General features: G+C 48.2%; 1 protein-coding gene across 2 annotated transcripts in view; it reads left to right on the forward strand.

Moving 5' to 3' along the window:
• Window positions 1-15,304, forward strand: part of LOC146194691 (uncharacterized) — a 110,170-nt gene that overhangs the window by 31,797 nt on the left and 63,069 nt on the right. The window lies entirely within an intron of this gene.

A 15,304-nucleotide genomic window follows, 5' to 3' on the forward strand; every position in this document is an offset into this window, starting at 1 on the left:
GTATAGTGACATGTTTTAAGGCGATAGCCTTTAATACCTCATATTGTCGTTAGCAGCCGTGCCGGCAAATGTGTCTGATTTTCGGGTGCATGCAATATATGGGCATATGTCAATCATTACTTAAATGATACTTACTCGATGGCATTCGCATGATATCGGGACACGATTTAAGGGAATTCAATGATGATTCCAGGATAATTGTTGGCTAATTGAGTAATAGTTGATCAGTTGCCCATAACAACACATGGATATGGAATTGCACTTCTAACCAGCACTAATCATGCACTTAATAGTTATGATGACATTAACTAGCAATAACCAACATTAACTAGTACTCACGAAGCATTATTCATAATAGTAAAAAATCATTACCTAGCAGAACGTGAAACAGCAGTCACCCTCTTTACTCGAAGCATCATTCACTGCCACATTCCGAACAAATGCGTAGCAGGATGCGGCACTCGGGTTTTCGCCTCTCACCACTTTAGACCCCAAAGTATCTTGTAATTTTTTTCAGTATGCGTCTGCTGAGATAAGCTGCAATCATAAGTTTGAAATAATTTAGGCCCAACAATGAATTATCGTCCTCAGCCTCACTATACCTACTGCAGGGCAAAGGCCTCTTCCATATTCCTCCAATTCGTCCGGTCCTATGCTAGCTGCATCCACTTGACCCCTGCGATCTTTTTAACCTCATCCGCCCACCTAACTTTCTCCCGCCCACTGCTACGCTTTCCTTCCCTTGAAATCCTGTTTGTTACCCTAAGCGACCATCGGTTATCCTCTCTTCGCACTACATATTCTGTCCATGCCCATTTTTTCTTCTTGGCTTCCACTAGAATGTCAGTAACTTGAGTGATATCTCTGGCCCACTCTGCACGCTTCCTATCCCTTAAGGCGCGGTCACACAAGGCCGACTGTCGGCCGATTTCAGTCTGCCGACGGTCGGCGGTAGCGAATTACGTGCCGTCGGCGCGTCTGTCACACTGCGAAGGCGCCGATCGAGCGCCGATCATCGCCCGACGAGCGCATCGCCATGGCAGCACCGTTGCGTCGGCGAGATAGCAGCCGTCGGCCGACCGCTGTGCCACAGTCTGCTGATAAAACAGCGCCAACTTCAACCTCTGCTCTTACACACCGCACGGGCACTCCTCATGTTAAAGTGGTAATTCGTTGCGATAACGTTCTATATGCAAGGGTGAAGGAACGGGCTAGTTGGTAAATGATCTTGGAAAGCAAAACAGCGCACTTCAAAACACAGGCACATAAAGGGAACAATTACACAGCGCCTTGTTGTTCCCTTCTGGTGTCTGTGTTTTGAAGTGCGCTGTTTTGCTTTCCAAAACATTTTATATGCAGGCTGCAGTCCCCAAAAACTATAACGATGACAGGGAGGGCTAGCCGTCATCAGACTCTCGTTTAAATTTAACCCACATAACCAAATGCGAGAGTGGGAAAGCAAAATGTCACAGCACAGGCGCATAGAATCGGTAGACATAAAAACTTTTATTTTTTATTTCAGTGCAGTTCAGCCGATCAGTTTAGTTCCCACTTCGGTTGAGAACGACGCCGACTGTGGCCGCTGAAGATAACACTCGGTGGAGCGAGCACAACTCGTCAAGTCGTTCGCAAGTGCAGAGAAATTTCAAAAGCGGGCGAAATGTTTTTTACCCGCGATAGTGGCGATGGCCATACGGCTTGATGAAGGCATTTTGGACTTGTTTCAAGTGCATTATTTGTTTAAGTAAAGATTGTATTTCAGGCTCGGAGCTCGGTAGCCGCTTTTGGTCAGCGAAAGTTTTCGCTGGGTCGCCGATCTTACACGTCGGCCGACGGGTCTTGTTGTCTTTGGTCGGCGGCATCACACTAGGACGACTTTTGGTCACTGGGGACGTCGTCGTCTACGGCTCAGTGTGACTGGCTAGTATGAGAACGACCAGGCTGGCCGATGCGACCGCCGATCGTCGGCGCCACAGTCTAGTAGCATGGGGGCTCATCGGCCTAGTGTGACCACGCCTTTAACGTTACCCATACAATTTTTCGTTTCATAGACCTGTGCGTTGTTCTTAACTTAATTAGAACCCTCTTCGTTCGCCTCCACTTTTCAGCACCATAGATGAATACAGGTAAGATGGAACTGTTGCATACTTTCCTCTTGTGCGATATCGCGGTAAGCTGCTAGTCATAATCTTCGAGTGCTTGCCAGATGCGCTCCATCCACATCTTATTGTCCTTGTTATTTCTCTTTCATGATCCGGATGTGCGGTTACGTCTGCTAAGTAGGCATATTTTCCGAGTGCTTTCAGTTCTTCGCTACCTGTTATAAACTGCTGTTCCTTCGCAAGGTTGTTGAACATTACCTGAGTCTTTTGCATATTGATTTTCAAGCCTACCTTTCTGCATTTCCTTTCTAGGTCATCAATCATTATTTGGAGTTCATCCCCAGAATTACTTACCAAGGCAATGTCATCGGCAAATTGCAAATAACTGAGGTATTCTCCATCGACCTTTATCCCTAACTGCTCCCATTCCAAGTCTCTGAATACTTCCTCTAAGCAAGCCGTGAATAGTACCGGGGAGATCACGTCTCCTTTCCTAACACCTTTCTTTATACGAATTTAGTTACCTTCTTTATGCAGAACTATGGTTGCTGTACATCCACTATATATTGCCACGGGTTCTATCGCTACCCGGACGGCAGTCCAGAAGGACAGGGTCAAAGGACGGGGTTGTGGCGCTGAGGCACAGGATGCAGAGAGCGGGCGCTTGACTAGGCAAAAACAACGGCGGCTCAGAACCACGCGCACTCCGCACGATCTTCGTCTTCTTCCCCCTCCGGATCTGACAGGCGTCCATAATTTCATTACGTAGGTCAGCCCGAACAACCAGTAGCCAAGACTTCGCACTCGCTGCGAAGCTCTTTTTGTATAGCACTTTGTTGCGAAGACGTAATGCGGGTAGAATGCGCAAGAAGACGCGTGGAATCGTGCCTTCTTGACCTTCCAGATGGGCGATTACTTCACGAAGTTTAGTGTCGTGTCGCTGCCGCGCTGTCATATCGACCGTGCCTATGGTGCTTGTAAAAGCGTCTTCATACTCGTCGTCTTTACCGTCAGATTCTGAGTCTATAGGGGCTCTCGAGAGGGAATAAGCATCTGTGTGCCTGCGACCGGACTTATAAACTATAGTAGCATCGAATTCTTGCAATAGAAGGGCCCACTGTGCAAGTCGCCCTGAAGGGGCTCTCAGAGTGCTGAGCCAACATAGAGAGTGATGGTCGGTAGCAACCTGAAATGGGCGTCCGTACAAGTAGGGTCTGAACTTATTAATCACCCAAATAACCGCGAGGCATTCTTTTTCAGTGGTCGAGTAGTTAGTCTCTGCCTTTGATAGTGTTAGACTTGCATAAGCGATTAGAAGCTCGGTCCCGTTCTGTTTTTGAATGAGCACGGCTCCGATGCCCTTGTTGCTGGCGTCTGTATGAACTTCAGTCTCGGCATCCTATCACTAGAAGGCGACGTTCTCCTTCGTGAGATAAGTGGTGCAGCGACATGAGCAAAATTGAGAACAAAGCGCTATAGTAAGCACAGCTGCCCAGAAAGCTCCGTACGCCGTTCTTATCCGACGGTGTAGGAAAGGAGGCGACGGCGGCTGTTTTATCGGGATCTGGACGAGAACCCGCGCTACTGACGACGTGGCCAAGAAATATTAGTTCATCGTAAACAAACATGCACTTTGTTGGCTTGAGAGTGAGGCCTGCGCTTCTTATAGCTTGTAGTACTGCTTTCAGGCGAAGAAGATGATCGGAGAACGTGCTTGAGAAGATTACAACATCGTCAAGGTAGACCAGACAAGTTTGCCACTTCAGTCCGGCCAAGACGGTGTCCATAACGTTCTGAAAGGTCGCTGGGGCGGTACAGAGGCCGAACGGCATCACTTTAAACTCATATAGACCATCCGGTGTGATAAAAGCAGTCTTCTCTCAGTCGCACTCAAAAACCGATTTGCCAGTAACCACCCTTCAGATCTATGGCTGAAAAGTAACGGGCATGTCGTAGATGATCAAGTGCGTCATTAATGCGAGGAAGGGGATAAACGTTCTTCTTTGTGACGCTGTTGAGGCGGCGATAATCAACACAAAATCGAAGAGTGCCATCCTTTTTCTTTACTAGTACCACTGGAGCTGCCCGTGGACTGTGCGAGGGTTGTATTATATCCTCTGCCAGCATTTCCTGCACTTGGTTCTGAATAACTTCACGTTCTTTGAAAGAAACTCGGTAAGGCGACTGACGAACAGAGCGAGCAGCGTCATCGGTAATTATTCTGTGTTTGGCAATGGTCGTCTGGCGAACTCCGGATGACGTGGAGAAGCAGTCTTGGAATTCTGCAAGCAGCGCTTTCAATTTGGCTCTCTCGCTCACAGAGAGATTAGGTGCAATGCTTGCACCCAAAGGTGCATCGTTCTGCTGCGAAGAGAATGAAGAGAAAGCACTTTCGGACAGGGCAACAACTTGAATAAGGGCAGTAATGCTCTTGATGGTATCAAGAGCCGTGCCTTTCGTAAGGCGCAGTTGAGTGCCACAAACGTTGGTGACTAGGACGTGTAAGCAGCGAGTATCCAGACGCGCGAGACCTCGAGCACCGCCAAGACCCCGTTCAAGAAGCAGCTGAGCACTTCGCCAGAAGCAACGTGGTCGGGCGTGACCGGGAGAAATACGCTATACTGGGGCGGTAAGGTACCGTGCTCCGCCAAGACGCGTGCCGTGCGAACTTGGGGCTTTGTTTGCGCCGGGGTATATCGAGGTTGACGAAGCGTGAGGCGGCGATCGCAGCGCTGCGATCACTCAAAAAATTCATACCGAGAATAATGCCTGTGAAACATTTCGATAGTACAACAAAGGTAACCGGGCACCTGAGACCATCAATCTCAATACGAGCAGTGCATCTGCCGATTGGTCTCACGAGGTGGCCTCCAGCGGTTCTGATATCGGGGCCATCCCACTGCGTCGTTACCTTGCGAAGTCGGCGGCCTAGCTCGCCAAGCATAACAGAATAGTCTGCACCGGTGTCAACGACTGCCTTCACGTCGTATCCGTCGATCACAACATCAAGGTTATTGTACACTGTGCCGTGATGGTCGTCGGAAGCTCCGTCGGGGAGTTCGTCATGAAGTTCGTCAGAAATCTCGTCAGAAAGCTAGGCGGGAAGTTCGGCGCGAAGTTCGTCGGGAAGGTCGTCGGGTTGATCGTCGGTTCGCGTGGGGGAGCGGGGCGAGAAACGTGGAGGCTCTTTGACAGGAGCGGGTCCGGCAACGTTACCTCCCGACGTGGACAGGCTTTCCCGTCGATTGCTGCGAAGGGGAGAATCGTACCGGCGGGACGGTGGCGAGTGAAGGTCGCGACGTGAAGACCGGTCGGGTGGTTGCGAACGGCGCAGATAATCCGCGATGTCGCAGGGTTGCTCGCCGAACTCCGGGCAGGGAGCATTCCGCTGGAAACCGCGAAGACCAAGCTCGCGGTAAGGGCAGCGACGGTAGACGTGGCCTGCTTCTCCACAGTGGAAGTATAGCGGGCGTTGGTCGGTTGTCCTCCACGTGTCGGCCATGCTCATCCATTGCTTCTGCGGACGAAGATCGTACGCAGGGAAACGCGGTTGTGTAGGTACGTACTGACGGCGAACAGGCGGCGGTGGTGACTGCTGTGGCGGCGGGCGACTAGCAATGGACGCGTACGTCTCAACGGGCTGAGTAGGTGAAGAAGCAACGGAACACTGTGGATAAAGGGCATGTTGTACTTCTTCGTGGACAGCATCCGAGAGGGCGCAGGATGCCGTAGCGTCAGCAGGTGGGAGCGGCTGCCGTATCTCCTCTCGTACAACTTCGCGGGTGATCTCGCGCAGGTTTGCGGTGTCGAGGGAACCAACCGGAAAGCGAGCAGCTGAAAGGTTCGAAACGCTGGGACCTCCAGCAAAGCGACGATAATGGTCCGCTAACGTAACCAAGGCTCGCTCGATGTTCGTCGCCTCATTTACAAATTGTTCCAATTTAGTCGGCTGATCTCGTATAAGCCCGCCGAAAATTCCACTCTTTACGCCCCGCATGAGTGCACGCACCTTTTTTTCCTCGGTAGTACGGGGGTCGGCCCGGGAGCTAAGTCGTAAGACATCATGAACAAAACTTGTCACTGTTTCGTCAGCTCGTTGCACTCTAGTTTGCAGAAGGTCTTCTGCTCACTGTCGCCGATACTGATTGGCGAACGTCCGTCGCAGCTCTTCCTTACAGGCGTCCCAGGATGTAAGGGAGGCCTCGTGGTTTTGTAACCAGTGCCGAGCAGTACCGTCCAGGCAAAAATACAAATTCTGAAGACACTGTTCGGCATTCCAGCCATAGTGGCGGGCCACACGTTCATACTTTTCCAGCCAATCCTCTACATCTTCGGAGGCATCGCCATGGAACGTGGCAGCCATGCGAGGAGCCATCGGTAGATACACCATGGTAGTGCACCAAACGTCCTGTCACGGACGCCAGAACAATTGTCACCCGTTAATAATTAGGGGGTATTATTAACGATGCGCCCTTAATGGCGCGCACACTCCCAGACACCCTTAGAGTGAGTGGGGGTAGCTGTTCCGGTCGCAAAGGAGATGCCCTCGACCTGCGTGGCAAGCTCAGCCGGAATTCAACTACCTTGTAGTGACAGAAAGGGGTGGCCGTTTGGTGCCCAGCTGTCACCGGTTCAAGCCAGAGTAAGGTTCGGAGTCAGAAGTAACAACCAAAACAAAATTTATGCACAGCAAGAGATGATACAGAGGAATACACAAACTCAAAAATTGAACAGACAAGAGGTTCACAGAAAAACAAACGCTAAGCATGCAACTACAGAGGGTTTCAATAGCGCAGAGGCTTTACAACACAGATCAGACACGAGAGAGTCACACAAACACCAAATTGTTCACCGGGCACTGTTGCAGTCCGACGCCTCGACAGTCACGATGTGGCCGCCATACAAGACTAGCGCCGCTCCCTCGCAGGTCCGTGGGCTTGTCAGCAGCGGGGGATCCCCGGGAGTCCAGTTGTCGCACTTGCGAGCACGTCGCAAATACTGGCTGACTGACTGCCTGACTACACAAGCGGCGCGGGCTCAATAAATTGGGCGCTCTGCGTCTGTCTGTTAAGGCGCGCTAAGCCTAGCGCGCACGCACACTTAGCTTCGCTGGTTAGAGCGCTCTCTTCTCCTCCCGTCGAGCCGCGCGTCGTCATTGACTAGCTCACATAGAATGTTCTGGAGTGTTCTGGCATATTCCAGAGTGATGAGTCAGCTTCACTCTGGAATATTTTTGCACACAGCAGCGGTGGCAGGCAGCACGCGGTAACCTGCTCCGGTGATCTGCTCTAACTACCACGCAATATTCTTGCAGAAAACGCCTACCTTGCTCTCGTCTCCGCCGATCTGGATCAACTTGATTTCCCATCATTCCCCTGATAAGGACTACTTACTTGGCTACACGACTGTCGACTTCCGGAACATCGAAGTGCCCTGGCGTTGCTTAAAAGGCGGGATCCACCGGCTGCGCTGACATTTGCACACAGCAGCGGTGGCAGGCAGCACGCGGTAACCTGCTCCGGTGATCTGCTCTAACTACCACGCAATATTCTTGCAGAAAACGCCTACCTTGCTCTCGTCTCCGCCGATCTGGATCAACTTGATTTCCCATCATTCCCCTGATAATGACTACTTACTTGGCTACACGACTGTCGACTTCCGGAACATCGAAGTGTCCTGGCGTTGCTTAAAAGGCGGGATCCACCGGCTGCGCTGACATTTGCACACAGCAGCGGTGGCAGGCAGCACGCGGTAACCTGCTCCGATGATCTGCTCTAACTACCACGCAATATTCCTGCAGGTTGGTGGCTTTAGTATATCTTTTTTAAAACGTCGTTTGGGTAACCGCTGTTGCTGCCGCTGCTGCTGTCGTTGTTTTGTCCTTTTTTATTTTTTATTGTTTTTATATTTCCTGACGTTTCTTCAGACAACCCGCATTTTGCGAACATGTCGCAGTGTTTGTCCTGCCATGAAGATGTGACTGATGATGAAATGATTTTAGTATGCTCCGCTTGTAACTATTCTTATCACCTTGGAAAATTTTCCGGTGTGTCTGCGTCGAGCTTTCGTAACAAAGGTGACTCTTTTAGGTCAACCTGGAAATGCGCAACTTGTGAGTCAGCAATAAAGAAAAGTGAGGGTACTCCTTCAACAGCTGAGAATGCAAATGCTCAACGCCTGCTAAGGGACCTGAATGACAAATTTTCTTTGCTTCTTCCCCTCGTTGCCAAGGTTGACGCACTAAGTGAACTCGTTGCTAAAGTTGACGGTATTGAAAGTTCAATTAAACTCGTTTCCGACCAGTATGACACTGTGCTAGAAAGTCTTCAGAAACAAAAGAATGACATGACTGCCCTTAAGAAAAGGGTAGAAAACATTGAAACTGGAAAATCCCCTGTGACCAGACAACTAAGGCTTCAGATGAATTAACTGGAGCAATACAACCGCAGACTGAACATGGAAGTGCATGGTGTTGTTCAAGAACAGCATGAAAACCTTCTTGAGCAAATGAATAGCTTAGCGGCTTCGCTACAACTCCCATCGCTAAAAGACTCGGATCTTGAAGCTTTACATCTCTTGCCACCAAAGTCTGGTAAGGAACCAGTCATCATTGCTCGATTTCGTCAGGTATCCCTAAAGCAGAAATGGTTGGAATGCCGTACTCTTCTCAGGGAAAAAGACTCAGACGTGAAGCTTCTTGACAGCTTAACTCCGGAAAATAAACGGTTACTCTGGCTAGCCCGCTCGAAAGGAACCGAACTTAACTATGCTTTTGTGTGGCAGAAAGACGGACGCATCTTTGCTCGAAAGGCAGAAGGCGATAAAGTTCTTAGGATCTACGACGAGCATGATCTGGAAAAACTGTAATGATAAGGGGCAAGCATTTTCTGCTGCTGCCCGTTCTTCACAAGAATGGCAGGTCTCGAATCTGGTTGTGTTTATCATAACATAGAATCTTTTCGTAGCATTCCTTTATTAAACAATAAGCAGGCGAAGTACTTTTCCTTTTATCACCTGAATGCGCATAGTTTGCGTAACAAGGATGAAGAAGTTAGCAGTTTTTTGTCTTATTTAGAGCACGAGTTTGATGTTTTGGGCTTTTCAGAAACCTGGTTCAGGAATTATGATGATATAGTACATTTTGAAGGTTATAAATGTGAAGCTTTATGCAGAAAAGATAAAATAGGCGGTGGTGTTGAAGTATACATTAAGCAAAGCCTTTCCTATGAAGTCGTATCTGACTATACTGTTTTGAACCAGAACATTGAATCACTTTTTGTCAAAACCAGGGCATTCATGTATGGCGTTATTTACAGACCACCGTCAAGCTCTAGCGAAGAATTCTTTCGTATTCTTGAATTTATGTTAGATAAACTCTCTGTATTAGGACTTCCTATTATCATCATGGGTGATTTTAATATCAATCTGCTTCGACGCTCCCATGTATCTAAGACTTTCGTAGACACTTTGTCTTCTTATGGCTTCAGCAATGTTATCAATACCCCTACCCGCGTCACTGATAATACTGAATCCTTAATAGACCTTTGTTTATTAAGCTGTGTACCCGATAACACGATGTCTGGTGTCCTTGCTAGCGACGTCAGTGATCATTTGTCCCTTTTCTGCTTTATACCAAGAGGGCGGTCTAAAGATTCTCGTTGCACAGACAGAACACACACTACACGAAAGATAACAAATGTCAACATTGAACAATTCCGATCTCTTGTAGCCGCTGTTGATTGGCACGAACTTCTATCAGTCCTAAACCCCAATGACTTATACGAACGATTCCTCGAAAAAATAATTGAATTGTATAATATTGCATTCCCTACCGTCACAATAAAAAAGAGCAAAAGGGCTAGGAAACATTGCGTTACACGCGACTTAGTGATAAGAATAAAAGCGCGAAATGCTCTCTTCCATAAGTTCCTATCATGCAGAGAGAATTTATCATTTCAGGAATACAAAAAGATCCGTAACAAGTTAGGTAACGATATAAAGAAAGCACGTATCCACTACTATGCCAATAAATTTGCTGACATTTATTATGATCCTCAAAAGACATGGCGCATTGTAAAAAGCTTACTTGGCAAACACCATAAAGTTTTACCTGCTGAATTAAAGATTGATAACCAAATGTACGGTGGTGTGGCTCTCAGTAATGTGTTCAATAGACATTTTTTAACTTTTGGATCTTTTACTACTTCTGGTTCTTACGATTTCGATAATTATATTCAGTGCAACCTGACTAAGTCCATGTTTCTTTATCCAGTCACAGAAACCGAAATTGTCGACCTAGTTAATGACCTCAAAAATGTGGTTTCGATGGTATTATGGCAGCACCAATCAAAGCGGTTTCTGATATTCTATCTGAAGTGTTATGCCACTTAACTAATCAGGTGTTATCTACAGGAATATTTCCAGATAAAATGAAAATGGCTAAAGTCATAGTTCTACACAAAGGGGGTGCCGTCGATTGTATCAGTAACTATCGCCCAATATCAGTCCTCCCACTGTTTTCCAAGATAGTAGAAAAAGTAATTAATCTAAGGCTAACTAAGCACTTGGCTGAAAATGCCTTGCTCTCTGCAGCCCAGTATGGTTTCCAGAGAGGTAAGTCAACTGAATCTGCTCTATTATTCATTAAAGATAAGATAGCACATAATATAGACATGCAGTTGTGTACTATAGGAATTTTTTGGATTTCAACAAAGCTTTCGACTCAATTAAGCATGGAATACTTTTTGAGAAACTGCCACACTACGGAATAAGAGATGTCGCACTTCAACTGCTCCAAAGCTACTTGTCAAACCGTTCTCAGTTTGTCGTTATAAATAATTTTGCCTCGGATCCTGAATTCATAAAATACGGTGTTCCTCAAGGTTCCATCCTAGGCCCTCTATTATTTCTTTTATATATAAATGATATAATTGCTATCCCTGGAACTTCCAATATCTTGCTCTATGCCGATGACACGAGCGCCTTTTTTTCCTCGCCAAGCTTACCCTCCCTAGTGTCTGCAGCTAACAAATGGCTTGAAGATCTGTCGAGTTGGCTTTGGTTTGTTACTAAAACAAAATATATACTTTTTTCCGCTGTCAATAAACCAATAAATAAAAATATCACACTTTCGTTCCAATCTGTCTCCTTAGAACGCGTTTCAGTGCATAAGTATTTAGGTGTTCTATTTCACGAAAACCTTCGCTGGTCTTATCATGTAGACTTTGTATCCAGCAAAACAGCCCGATACATAGGCATACTGAATAAATTTCGCCCGCTTCTGCCAATGCACTTGAGGAAGCAACTATATTTTTCCACTGTCCAGTCTCGTGTTCAGTACTGCCTGTTGGTATGGGGAGTGGGTACAAAAACCAACATGGAAAAGATTTATATTTTGCAAAAGAAAGGCCTTCGGTTTATTCACAGCCTGTCTAGATATGATTCTGCGTCTGCATACTTTAAACTAAGTAATATATTAAGTATTACAGCCCACTAGAAACAACGACTATCCGAATTTATATACCGACAATACAAAACTGACAGTAATGCGTTTTTAACTACGTTTATCAACACTGATCCACATTACATCCTTAGAAATTTGAACTTTATAAAACCTCGCATAAGGACCGGGTATGGTATGCAGTTAATTCACTGGCAAATCCCTAACCTCTTGAACTGCTATCCAGACCTATTTTATCTACTTGTAGAATCATCCTCCTTGTTAACATTCAAAAAAAAAAATTAAGATGTACTTTTTGGAACATACGTGATTATTTGTTTCCTATTTCCGTTGTGTAATACCAATTACTGTTGACACTGTTACCTTGATGTATGTTACAGATTGAATTTTATGTATTTTTCCCCTGGTTTGTGTTTGTATTACATTCTCACATATGACTGACTATTTTGTGCTGCTCTGTGCCTGCTGCGTTGTGTTGCACATGTCATTTGTGGTGCCGAAGGCCCCGTCAGGTGACTTGTACGTCACCTTTAGCCTCGGTCCCACGGCAAAAATTGTATTTTTGCTACAAAGTGCAATAAATAAATAAATAAATAAAGAGGGCGACAGCGACGCGTACGCGCTCTCTCGCGCGGGGAGGAGGCTTTTTCTCGAACTTTGTGGAAGAAACCATGCGGCGCCGCACGGGCCTCGCGCCGCGCCGACTTGATAAAAATGTGCGCCGATTTCGTGACAGAGGTGCTGGGTACGATTTCCCTTTTTGATGAGTTTTACTCCTCAAGGACAACCAAGAGCCACCACGGATTTGGCACTGGTCCACCGCAGTTACAGCTGCCGCCTCCAAGGTCAGTCGTCAGAGTTCGGGCCTCTTTCCTGCACGCCTGTGGCCAACACGCATAGATCCAACACGAACATTGCAGCTAACGGACAGTCTTCACCCCAGTTCGTCGTCCTCCAGTCTCGAACGCCACCCTCCTTCCATGGCGAGCTTTATGAGGACGCTGAAGACTGACTGGACCAATTCGAACGGGTCGCCAGTTACAACGGCTGGGATGAGCAAAGGAAGCTCTATAATGTGTAATTTGCTCTCGAAGAGTCAGCGCGGACGTGGTTCGTGAACCACGAAACGACACTATTATTATGGGACCTCTCTCGTCGCCAGCTGTTGGCGACCTACACCGCCAACAACCGACGAGAGCGTGCGGAGTCGGCGCTGCAATCTCGCTGCCAAGCACCTAACGAAAGTATTGGAATGTACTACGAGGACATGAACCGCCTTTTTAGGCGTGCTGATCCAAATATGTCAGAGGAGAAGAAAGTTGACACCTAATGCGCGGGGTGAAACAAGAACTATTTTCTGGGCTTGGGGGCCATCCACCTGGCACGGCATCAGATTTTCTAATGGAGGACACCGTGATAGAACAAACACTTCGACACAGGGCTCAGCACTGTAGCCGTAATGTGTCAGCCATGTCACCGGTCGTCTATGGTTCCGACTTCAATGGTTCTGGTGGTAGCTTAAGGGAGCTTTTCGATCTGTGGTCGGAGAAGAGCTGAGACATATTCAGCTACAGGGTCTAACGTCATCGTCGAGGCTTCCTACACTCGCGGAGGTTGTTCGCGAAGAAGTTAGGCAAGCCGTCCCGGAACCGTCTGTCTGGTGTGCAGCCACCGCCGCCGACTGTGCCAATTACGTACCCCTTTGTGCTTCAGCAGCATACTCTCTGTGATCCTCCAAGAGTGAATCCCACTGTGCGTCATCCAAACCGGAACCGTAGTGAGCACGACTCTCCCAGAGGAAGAGTGGACACCCTTACTCTTGATCCAAGCCCACGCCGTCCTCTTCTTCTAGCCGAGGCATGGTTTCGGAGGACTGACGTCTGGCGTGCCCCTGACAATCAGCCCCTTTGTTACCACTGTAGTGAGTCCGATCACATGTTGAGGTTCTGTTCGCACCGCTGCGCCGGACTTCGTGGCTTCCACCCGCGTGCACGATATCCCGGAGTGGTGAACAACCACCCGAAATCTACGAGTACCTGTCGACACATACGAGTCCTCCAGACGTCCCACAATACGGGTCCCGTGTCATTACCTCTTCCCGTTATCGTTCTCCAAGTCCGCGCCGCTCTACATACCGCACTGGCCGCTCGCCGAGCCCCGCTCTCCGAGCCGCCGGGATGACTAGGAACAGCGATCTGCGGAGGTGAGGCCGCTGACGAGTGAAGTGCCGAACATCCTCCTCATTTTAGTACAAGATAACTGCTATCAGATGGCGTCATGTAGCGATGAACCTGAGTGTGCAGCTTCGGACATACAGGTTTCTATCGACGATTTTATCATTACAGCATTAGCTAATACGGGCGCGGACTATTCAGTTATGAGCAGTGAGTTAGCCAGGAAATTGAAGAAAGTTTTAAGCGAGTGGACTGGGCCTCAGATCCGCACTGCAGTGGACACTTTATTACCACGGCTGGAAGATGTGTTGCGAGAGTTGCAATTGACGGATTTATGCTGGCGACTTCGTTGTTCGTACCCACTGTTCGCGAGACATCATACTGGGCTTGGTTAATGGTGCGATAATTAATTTGCAAGAATCACGAGTGAAGTTTTTGTCAAGCCAAGCCATTGCGAGATCTATTGTCGACAGTTCATCAATTGGTTGGTTGGTTTGTGGGGTTTAACGTCCCAAAGCGACTCAGGCTATGAGAGACGCCGTAGTGGAGGACTCCGGAAATTTCGACCACCTGGGGTTCTTTAACGTGCACTGACATCGCACAGCACACGGGCGCCTTGCCTTTCGCCTCCATCGAAAAGCGGCCGCCGAGGCCGGGATTCGATCCCGCGTCCTTGGGAACAGTAGTCGAGCGCCGTAACCACTGCGCCACCCCGGCGGGGTAGTTCATCAATGCCCGCCTTACGTATTACAGCTTCTGATGTTATGGTCCCGCCATGGTACAGCATTATGGTCCTGGTAGAAAGTAACTCACCATGCGACCGCGACGTACTGGCTTTTTGAGAAAGGGATCTGCGCTGCAAGAGGACTTGTTCGCTTGCGGGACGGTTGTGCGAAGCTCTGGATTTCGAATTTCGGGACCGAGTTTCAGCACACTGCGAAAGGAACGGCCATCGCGTATGTTGCCGACTTTATTGAGCCAGCGAACATCTGTACTCTGACGCCGCCGTCGCCAGCCAGATGTGATGTACTCGACATTCTATCAACTGTGGACATCAATCCCAATCTGTCGGTGGTTGAGGGGCGGCGACTCCTAGACCTCCTTCAGGAATTTGCTGGATGCTTTGCAACGTCTTCGAAAGTTGGGTGTAACCTCAGTAGCCAAACGCCGCCTTATGGTTGACGCGGAGACCAAGCTGATTTCCCAACGCCCATAGCGAGGGTCGTCAACGAAACGAGAGGCTATTCGAAGTCGGGAGCAGTAAATGCTTACCGAGGACGTGGTGCAGCCGTCTACCAGCCCCTGGGCTTCGCCTGTAATGTTGGCGAAGAAAAACGACACCTTGCGTTTCTGCGTCGATTATCGTAAGCTAAATCAGGTAACAAGAAGGGACGTATACACGCTCCCACGTATCGATGACACATTGAACCGGTTATGCAATGCCAAATATTTCTCGTCGCTTGACCTCAAGAATGGCTACTGGTAGATAGAAGTGGACGAAAGGGACACAGAGCAAACAGCGCTCGTCACCCCCGACGGCCTTTAAGAATTTAAAGTGCTTCCTTTCG

This window comes from Amblyomma maculatum, chromosome 3, assembly GCF_055883805.1.
Source record: "Amblyomma maculatum isolate TAMU_Amacu chromosome 3, ASM5588380v1, whole genome shotgun sequence".
In the NCBI taxonomy this organism is placed as follows: Eukaryota; Metazoa; Arthropoda; class Arachnida; order Ixodida; family Ixodidae; genus Amblyomma; species Amblyomma maculatum.